Source organism: Streptopelia decaocto, assembly GCF_964273445.1.
Source record: "Streptopelia decaocto genome assembly, chromosome: 3".
NCBI lineage: Eukaryota > Metazoa > Chordata > Aves > Columbiformes > Columbidae > Streptopelia > Streptopelia decaocto.
Window position 1 is genome coordinate 78,625,057 of NC_138656.1, and position 7,964 is coordinate 78,633,020.

The window sequence follows — 7,964 nt, forward strand, 5'->3', positions numbered from 1 at the left end:
TAACTGTGTTACAAATCCCACCTTAACATTATTAAAAGTGAAAGAATTTTTAAAAATCCAATTTACTTGTCACTCTTTCTGCTTTGTTTACTGGTTGTGTTTTCTCACCGTGGACAATAGAAATCAATGAAGCCAGATTCTTCTGTGTTTGAGTCACTTTCACTTTTAGGTTTTCAGGTTTAGGGTGGAAAGTTCAGAGGAATGGTTATTTCATCAAATACGACTGTTTTCACTTGCAATTAAAAAAATCAATGGCAACATTTCTGTTCAGACATATGTTTTGTAAAAGTCTGCTTCTGTGAGATTTAAACTTTGGACCAACCTTGGCAATGTCCTTTGAAAGATGTAGCTAAGTAATACATAGTGGTAATAAAAAGAATACTTTTCATTATCATGGCAGATGAGAGACCAGTTATGCAGCAGGACCCCACTTTTATAGGTATTGCATAAATAAGAGATAAAATATGGTCACAGCCTCTGAAACAAGAGATAGATACATTGCTAACAAGAACAAGGATAATGAGATACTAATATTCAGCAGTTTGAGCCATGATTTCAGCAGCCCGAGAAACCACAGTTCTTGTAGATAACATGGCAAAGGCTGTTCTGCAGAGGAATATGAAAGCAGATAAAGGAGAAACTTTGCAGATATTTACATGAGATTCTCATAAGCACAAGGGGCAGCTTTTGATCAAAGCATATAAATCTGGGTGAATCTAAATGTGTTTTTTTTCCTATGCTGGAGTTCCTTATTCTGTGTTACTGCAGGAGGGCTCAATTTAGGTCCTCATAATGGTATGCAAAACTTGCAAAATGTATCCCAGCTGGGGCCTGCTCTCTAGGTAAGGCTTCCTTCTTGCTCCAGCAGAATTTCAATACAGGGAGTTACTGAGAAACACAGAATAGCAAGTGTTGTTTGCATTCTGAAAAGTAGCCCTAACTTTCTGTCAGAAAGGATTTCAGCACTGGGTCTCAGGCTTCTGCTTAGTGAGAGAGTCTCCATTTATTTCAGACTAGTGTCTTCCAATGAGATATTCTCAGTTAAATCTAAATTTTAGTAAAAACACACTGTTTGAATAATTGAGAATGGTTTCATTTATTTCAAAATGTAGGGGTAGCTTGAAGAATTTGCAATCTAAAGTATTTTTTCATTCATAGCATTTTAGTGGAAATGTCATTGATTCCAATGAATTGGTTTTGTGGTTTACTGCTGACTGAGATGACTAGCTTGAGGGCCCCAGGCGTTCTAACAGACTCAGACTTCTTCTTTGCTGAAGTGTGAGAAGTGTTTGGACACAGAAGTCTCTACTTGGCATGACTGGGCACTGTTAATAGGCTGTCTATTACATATACGTATATTACATATATACTACTCATTTACAGTGTGTTTGGAGTACACTGCTTAATCCTGCAAAAGGCAAAACAGCAGAAGTAGTTGTTCAGGGACAGATCAGTTACTTTTCTACTTAGAGAAGTGATGAAACACACACAGCAATACAAAATGGTAGCTCTGGGTTTCAGATACCAAGCATTGGAAGAAGCCTAGATCCAAGTCCCACTTTGTGCTCACTCTGGACTGACCACTAAAGGTCTCACCCGAAAGGAGCTGGTTTTTGTTTCAAAATGCTGAGAGTACAGATTTCATTGAGTGAACACTGCTTCATCAAGCAGCTGTCTGCATGCTTTTCAGTCACTGCTCCTCCTGATGAGCTCGTGTTCTTACAGGCAGCATCTAATCGCTATAAATACCTGCAATGTATCATTCATTTCTCCTCCTTAACATAAAACTTTGGCTTTAGAGGAAAATGGCATCTGTTATTCCTGACATTTCTGAATCTGCTGTCGCTAGATGACACCAGGCAGGGTGGCAGGAGGAGGAGATCAGGTTGCTTCCATGTAAGCCGGTAAATTACTCTGCGGACCTGGCGAGGCCACCAGGTCCCCTCTAAGGCTATAGGTATCATGGGCAGAAAACTCCCAGACAGTGAACCCTCTTGTACTGGTGGGCTGGGAGTTGCTTTTAAAGGGGGGAGGAAAGGGGGATAAGAAAAGAAGACCTTGTAGGAAATTCCAGTCTCTATTCGTAAGACTTGTGAGAAAAATGACCTCATGTCTTTTATGCTGCAGCAAACAGAGTTGAAGAATGCAGCCTTGTGGCCAAGAGGAGGGTGTTTCAGTGACCACTTAGGAATATTTGAATCACATAGTGGCTTATTTTGCTGCTCTTTCTTATTCCTGACAGCATAGGGTTTACAGAGGCTCTCTGAGATGGAGACACTGAGGTTTTAGTATGGGTAACTCAGCTTCACTCTCTAATTTGTACAGAGCTTTGCAGAAGGAGGGACCAGATTTTTTGCCTTCTCATAATCTACCTGTGTCTGTCATAGAGTTAATCCTTTGATCTGTGATACTAGAAATCCTCAGAGGCCAAACTTTGTGGGGAAGGAATCCAAACACAGTCTTCTGTAATCAATACTAGAAATGCTTTCAAAATACTTTTTTTTTTCCTTAAAAGAATCTGCTTATCCCCAACATTGTTGCTATTATAAGCAGTTTCTACAAAGCTTAGAGTGACCCATGACAATTTTTCTCTTTGCCCAACACAGTCAGAAACTTGCCCATTCTCCCATTTTCATCTTACAGCACCAGTTGCTTTGTCTTTCCAACACATTCTAAAAGCCAATGGACATGTGAGTACTGCCTGGACTAACTGGTTTCTCAGCCCAGTTCTCATACAGACTTCTCCTAGGAAAACACACTTATGGGTTCTTACAGCCAGTTCTGGGCTCTAAGGCATGAGATGGCCATTTCCTTGGCTTCTTATGAATCTGAAGACCCAAAACCTCTATAAACAGTGGTATGCTTAGGATGTAGCAAACACAGCTTTTGGTCCTGACACATCATCAGCTGCTCAGTCCTCAGGGATGTTTCCAGCTTCTGTGTTTATAATTTTTTCCCCACTTGCAGCTTTGGAGTGATCTGTATTGGAATGGAAGTGAGCGGGAATTGCAAAGTTACTCTCCTGTAATGAAACCTCTAATAACTACCTGATTCTGACTCTGTGTCTGCTTTTTGGAGAGGCCCTATCCTCCTCTGTAGACATAAGAGATTTCAGACACAGGTCTCTTTGCTGTCTCCCCCTTCTTCCTGAGACTTAAGAGGAAATCGAACGCTGCAACATAAGCATGTGGGTTACACTTGTATTTAGTTCAATGGCCTCTTCTTTCTAACAGTTTACTTTGTCTCTTCTAATTCAAGCATGGCAGTAGCAAGTATCATATCTGTGACATCGATAATAAAAATCCCATTGTAAATGCTGGAGTGTCATTTTCCATTCTGCCTAAACAATCCCGAGCTTTGTACTTTCTGGAGTGGCCTCTGTCTTTCACAGGTGACATTTGCAAATGGGGATCTGCATGTGTAAACCCCACAGCTAACTGTCTCATTTCCATATGTACAGGCTGGCATAAGCACACTTTGTGTCAGTGAAGAAGCTAGTCTGCGGCAGGAGGAAATTTGGCTATATCGGATTTACTGTGAGATGGCAGGTCCTTCTCCCTTTGCATGGGTGTCAGCTGGCAGAGGTGGTGGAGTCATTCTGTGTAGTACACAGTGACTTCGAGTGCAGCTCCATGCTCTTTGTTTAGAAGGGAAAAATCAGGAAAATGATCCACAAACTCGTGTGATTGACTCTGAAATGTTTTTCTTGACACGCTCTGGCCCAGGGTGCCAAAGGAAGCTGACACCTGACTTGTGTGGAAAGCAGCCGATGGTGGCAGTTCCAGTGGGTCTGGAGCTGCTGGACCTCTCTGCAGGTTCTCAGAGATGTAGAAGACACAGCTCCCATTTGGGCAGGGCTGGTTTTGAGCCAGCCGGGACCTTTTCTGCATCACCAACATGGCTTCTTCTGTGCCTCTGCCAGCATCACAGTGGCAATGCAGGACTGGTTTTGCTTCTCAGAATAAGTGATTCTTTTTCAGAAAATGTGGCCCTTACGAAGGCTTAGTTTACTGAGTAAGGGGTCAAAATTGTGTATTTTTGTGATCTTGTCCTTCTTAGAATTACATCATCATTTATATGCTCTTGTAAAGCACACCAATTACTCTAAATATGTATCAACATATACCAAAGTAGCTAAAAAGGAACAATTACGAGACTATTTGGCATGGTTACAGCGTCTGTGAAAAAGACATCTTTTATGTGTAACACAATTTGCCCAGAATTAATGAAAATATCCAGGGCTGTTTTTATGAAGTAATTTGTCACATTAAACTAAAAAAACCTAAGGTTATGTTGGACATGAAAAGAAACTCCCCGAAGGTCAAAGCAATTAAACATTGGAACAACCCATCAACCCAGAGGTCACTGAGGCCTCATCTAATGAGAACGTTCAAACAGGAGGAAATCCTGCAATCGTCTCTACTCATTTCTGCACCAGGTTAAATACCCATTTGAAGTCCTGGCAGAGCGCAGCCAATGGAAAAACTCCCATGGGCTTGATTGGGACTGCTTTTTTTTTTTTTTTCCTGGAATTTAATAAAACCTTTATATTTCAAACAGATCTGGAATAGCTGTTAATTTGCATCATCTATGAATTCCTAAAGACCTGCAAGGAACCTAGCAGTAGCATCTTTAATATTTTTCTTCTTCCTTCTTCTGCATTAATATTAATAGTTAACATTTGGCTGTTGTGAACAGATTCACATTTAGTTGTTTCTGAGGGGATGTGTGTGTTCGTAATTGAAAAGAACTACTTCAGAAAGCAACTTTAGAAGAGGATGGTCCAACCACAGAACACAGATTATATAAATCTGGCAAAACTATGGAGTGCTCTTAGCATTCAGTCGTACCTTTTCATAGTTTGGAAATCTCAGTAATAAAAAAGACTCATCACTAACAATCTGAGAATTTGTGTGTTGCCCTAACCTTCTAGAAGTAGATATAATAAGATTTATAAATATCTCTCCTTTCGAACTGATTTAGAAAAATGCTAGGTAAGCTCACACAGATTTGTGGAAAGAACTATGTGGGTCAAGTGCTACAAATTTTTTGTGAGACTCAAATGGGCAAACTGTTTCAGAGCTGACAATGACAGCACAGCACAGAGCAGTTTCTTGTCATTTCTTCCCTTCTGTGCTTTACTGCTTTGGTGTTCTCATTAACACTGCTCCCTCTTGTTTTCTGCTCCTCCCTTCTCTTTTTATTTTCTGTGTATGGACATCTGATAAGTGTTGTACAAGACTGTGTTGTCAGGAAATTGTGTTCTATAGGTTATAATTTCCATAGGCACTTCCCTGCTTTAGAGTGGGTACATCTACTATAAAAACAACAACAAAAAGGAACCTGTGTCTTTGTGAAGGACTGATGTATTCAATATATTTTTATAGTAGATAGAAGGATAAAAGACAAAATAAGTGCCTTGAACTATGTGCCACCATCTGTCCATGTACTGAGGTCCACATGATTCTACGCAGGGACTGGGGGCAAAACCAAAGCAATGTTGGAGTTCATTGATGAAATGTGATAGATTTTTGTCTGGAACAGCTTAAGTCTTGATCCAGTTAGATTAGGAACACACAGAGTTTATAAGGCAAAATTTGGTATTTTATCTTTTTAGATATAATGTGTTCCTGTTTTCTGCACTTGACTGCTCATCAACTTTTAATTCATATTGAACAAAAATGGTATTCTGCAGTGTGGAGATGGTGTTGCAAGTAAAGATTGCAGTAATCACTGATGTTGATATTTTATCAGCATTATCATGTACGAATGGGAAATGGCTCAAAACACAGGCTTCATAATGATTCATCCATAACCCCACTAATTCTCCACTGGTAAATAATGATATTGATATCGTTGCTCTAGCCATGCTGGACATGATTTGTGTCTTGCTTTCCTTTCACAGTGGTTGAGTTTGAGGGTTAATTTTAATGTGCTTTCTCCAGCAGAACAGCAAAAATGCACCTTAAAATACTATTCATGCTTACCACAAAGAGGAGAAAAAGCATTTGGTGTTCTGAGATGTACAGATAATAGGACATGGAAGAACATTTAGGAAAAAGAAAATTCAGTCTACATTTAGTGTTCTCACTGCCAGAAGCTCCAGAGAAAATCAACTTGAGACAGTGATTTTCTTAAAGAAATCAGTATTTAGACATGACACAACCACTAATGTTGTCAATGCATTAAACAGCTCAGCAGCATTTTATATCTGAGAAGTTTCTTTACATCCTGGCAGTGCTTTAACATGATATGAGTACATGGTTCAACCAGGCTTCAGGCAGTATCTGCAGGGAAAGAGAGAAGTTGGGTCAGCTCTGGACAATAGTTCAGGTGTTTAGCTTCAGAAAGAGTACTTTTTAGGGTTAAATGGGTGCCCTTCAAAAAAAAGAATAAATCAGAAGGCTGGAACAAATTAAACTCAGCATTTTGAACATTACTTTAAAAATTATTGAAAACGATAGTACCTAGCAGTTTGCAAAACATGAAGAAAAGCTGAATATGTGTCCACTCTACCAGGCAAGTTTAGAGCCCAGTGGAGCAGGACAGCGCAGAGTGGGTGTACCCATCGTATAGGGTTAATCTCCCGGTACCAGGGTAAATTGGACTGTATTGATGGCAAAAGTGCTCCTGCCTGGAAACAGCAAAAGACAATAAGGGAACATTCCCCCAAGAACTGTTTTCTGCTCCAGATATTGGTTCTTTGAAACGTGTCAAGAGCAGGCATTTATGTGTCTTCTTCCTCTTGGATATCTGCAAGGTATGTATTTTTCTCTGAGCTAGTTTCCATTGTCTGCTTCTCCTGGCAGAAAAATATGCACTTTTAGGGCACAATTCCTCTTATCTACTGCTACTTGAGGAGCAGCATTGCTTTTTGGTTAGATAAGTTCCACCCTAAAGGCTTTGTGGAGATTTATGTTTTCTGGGGCTCCTTATGTTGATGCATAAGGTCTTCTCCTTTTTCTCTTTCAAATTTTGCCCTCAGACCTTCTTTTCTAAGATTTCATGGCCATGCAAACTGAAAGGACAAGCAACAGCTAATTGAAACCTGAACCAGGTTTTGTGACCAGGTGATGGTTCTATGTGAACCAGAGAGGAAGAGATGCCTCATGAGCATCAGGGAAGCATCATGTTCTGGCTTGCTTTTTCATTGGTTGGTTAAGGAAATGTGAGTGATTTTTAACAGATTTGTTCTACCCCACTAATACAGCCCAGCTTCTTCCAGCTCTTGTCTTTGTTCTACTTTGTTGATAAAGTCTTGTGTAAAAGGTATTGAATTTTACAGGTGTTTGTAGAACAGGCTAATAATAATCTTTGACACATGCAGAACAAGAGCGTAACCCACACACTGAATAGTGACAGACACCAAGGGCTGGTGGCACCGTGCTCCCGGGGGTTTCCAGAGTGACTGGGGAAGCTGCCTCCTTTCAAAACTCTTCCCCTCTAATCAGTAAATAAAGGAAAGATAATGAACTTTTGTAATAGTCATGGGACTACTAATAAAAGCTTATCTTGCTGACATTCCTTTTTTGAAATTATGATGTGTTCCTTTTCATGTGGAAGCAAGATTAAAAAAAACCAAACTAGGATACTAGTGTTTTACTGGAGCTGGGAACCTATGCTGTACCAGAAGAAAGAGAAAAATCTAACACAAATTCTCATTCACAAGTTGGAGGTGAGGCCTAAATCTTCTTTTGCAGCAGATACAATCAGACAAAAGCGATCTTTTAAGAAGCAGCTCACTTTCTGTTGACAGAGATGGACACAGACATTGAGTGATCTTGGGGCCAAAACTAAAAGAAGAATGTAGCTGGATCAGCAAAATGTCATGGTTAATAGTATCAAAAGCAACCAAAATAATTAAAAAGCAATAGGTCAGTCACATTGCCACACTCTGATGACTGTAATAAATAATTAAAAATTCAAAACAATGCAGCCTCAGTATTATGGAAATCAAACTGGAC